This window comes from Dromaius novaehollandiae, unplaced genomic scaffold (assembly GCF_036370855.1).
Source record: "Dromaius novaehollandiae isolate bDroNov1 unplaced genomic scaffold, bDroNov1.hap1 HAP1_SCAFFOLD_126, whole genome shotgun sequence".
NCBI lineage: Eukaryota > Metazoa > Chordata > Aves > Casuariiformes > Dromaiidae > Dromaius > Dromaius novaehollandiae.
In genome coordinates this window covers 62,501-65,000 of record NW_026991350.1, presented here as the reverse complement: position 1 = coordinate 65,000, position 2,500 = coordinate 62,501, and the positions used below count along the sequence as shown (strand labels likewise).

Here is a 2,500-nt window from a genome sequence, read left to right as displayed (position 1 = left end):
GAGGACGGCCCGAGGCCCCCGCCGGCACGCGGCGGACGCCGCCGCGCAGGGGGAGAGGACGGCGGGCCGGCCCGCCGGCACGCGCGCGCGGCAGCACGGAGCGGTACCACCGCGGTACCCACCCGCAGACAGCCGCGCGGGGCCGGGGACGAGGCCCGCGCCTCCCCCCCCCGGGCCCGGCTCGCCAACGCGCGCTCGCTCGCTCACGCCACTCGCGCAGCCCTCCGCCGCTCTGCGGCCGCCTCCTCCTCCCGGCCGCTGACCTCCGCTCTCCGCCCCGGCGTGGGGACGGCGCGGCGCGCCCTCCCTCGCCCCCCGCCCCGCCGCCGCCCCACGGCGCCCGCGCTGCGCGGCCCCCCCCCCGGCCGCGGCCCCCCGCGCGCCGCCGCCGCCGCCGGGCCTCAACGCAACGCCGCGCGGCTGACGCCAGCCGGCGGGTGGAAGTGGCTCGACGACGCGCTGCGGACGCGGGGAAGCGCGGGGTTGGGGGGGGCCCGGCGGGCGCCGAAACGGCGGCGGTCAGGGCCAGGGCGAGGCAAAGGGCGGCCGGCCGTCCCCTCTGCCGGAGGGGAACGGGGGACCGGCGCACCACCGGGAGAGTGGTGGAGGAGAGGCCCGTGCGGCGGCACTGGCGGTGGTGGCGGGCGGGCGGCGCCGGGCGCCGGGCCACCGCGACCGACCCGATCTGGGGGCCCGGCGGGACGAAGTCCGCGACGCGGGCGCTCCGGGAGCGGGGGTTTCCCGAGTCTGCACTTAGGGGGACGAAGGCCCGGCCGCGCGGGGAGGGGAAGGAGAGCACCCCCCCTCTCCCCGGGGCAACGGGCCTGCGAGGCGCCCCAGCCGCGCCACACCGCGCGCGCCACGCGGCGCGGCGGCAGCCGCCGGGCTCGGAGGGGAGGGCGGGCACGGCCGGGCGCACCCGAACCGCGCCCCCCCCCACACCCACCGAGGGGCGGCACGCCGCTGCGCCCACGCCACGGCGCGGGTGACGATTGACCGTCAAGCGACGCTCAGACAGGCGTAGCCCCGGGAGGAACCCGGGGCCGCAAGTGCGTTCGAAGTGCCCGGGGCGCAAGTGCGTTCGAAGTGTCGATGATCAATGTGTCCTGCAATTCACATTAATTCTCGCAGCTAGCTGCGTTCTTCATCGACGCACGAGCCGAGTGATCCACCGCTAAGAGTTGTCTCGGTTTCGGTCCCCGCCGCGCGCGCCGGGGGGACCGGGCAGCTTTCGCAGCCCCTGGGGGGCCCCCCCTCCTCCGCCCCTCCTCCTCCGCCCCACCGCCCTTCCTCACGCCGACGCCGGCTGCTGAGCAAGGGACGGCAGAGACGGAAGGAGAGAGAGAGCGAGAGAAAGAGAGGGGCTTGCCTCACTGACCGTACAAGCACAGAGAAAGGGGGGGGGGGGAAACGAAGGGCAAACCCGAACGAGAAGGGCGGGGAGCCCTCGCTCCCGACCTGGGGACAAACCCTGTCTCGCTTCGAGTCCGGCCCAGGCGCCCGGCTCGGTCTGGCCCGGCAGGGAGCGGCGGGCCGGCCACACCGCCTGCCTCGGGATGTTGGGGGGGGTCCGTCCCCGCAGACCACCCCCCCCCCGCCCCAGGCGTCAGAGCCCGGCCGCCACCGGGAGCGGCGTCGCCCCGCCGCCCGCGCGCCTGCGGCCCGCCGGCCCCGCGCTTCCCAGCTCCTCGCTCGCCTCGCCGGCCCTCCGGCTCGACCGCCGCCGCCGCCGCCGCCGCGGCGCCCACACCCCCGCGCGCCCGCACACACCGCCTCGCGGGTGACGCCACGCGCTCGCCCGTCCCCTCCGCGGACAGACGCCCGGCGGCGGGCAGGCGGGCAAGGCGGCACGGACGGGGACGGCGCCCGCTCTCCCCGTCTCCACGCGGAGAGCGGGGCGGGCCGCCCCCGCCGCCGCCCCACCACCGCCCCCCCGCTGCCTGGCGGAGCCGGGCGGGGCAGAGCGAGGCGGGCGCCCCGGACGGCAGAGTGCCGGGGCGGGCGCGTAGGGTAGGGCGCCGCCGACGGCGGCCACGGCGGAAGACCCAGAAGCACCGGCCAGGGAGAAGGAGGAGACGCGCGGAGGCTCGGCGCCCGCACCACCCGCGGTGGGGGCTCGCCCTCCCGGCGGCGAGCACGCGCTCGCGCCCGGCTCGCAACGCTCGAGGCAGGCCGGCAACTAGGCCGACCGCGCGGCGTCTCTCCGCCGAGACCAGACCGCGGAGAGAGGGGGCAGGGTAACCCCTCTCCGTCCCGGCTGCCCGCGGGGCGAGCGCGGGGCGCGCCGGCTGGCATGGGGGGGCGCGGCGCCCGCGCGCGCCGACCCCCCGGCCCTCCGGCAGCACGCCCGGCCGCCTCCGCGAGTCGCATCGGGCCGCCCGAGTCTTTAACCTCCGCCCGGCTCTCCAACCGAGAACCCTCGGGCCCGGAGCCCGGGGCCCATGGCCATCCCTGCCCGGGGCGGCTGCCGGCGGCCGCGGTGGCCGGAGGCCCTCTCCCC

General features: G+C 79.5%; 1 pseudogene; it reads right to left on the bottom strand.

The window, feature by feature from the left end:
* Positions 1-1,004: 1,004 nt before the first annotated feature.
* LOC135325983 (5.8S ribosomal RNA) lies at positions 1,005-1,183 on the bottom strand (annotated as a pseudogene).
* Positions 1,184-2,500: the final 1,317 nt, after the last annotated feature.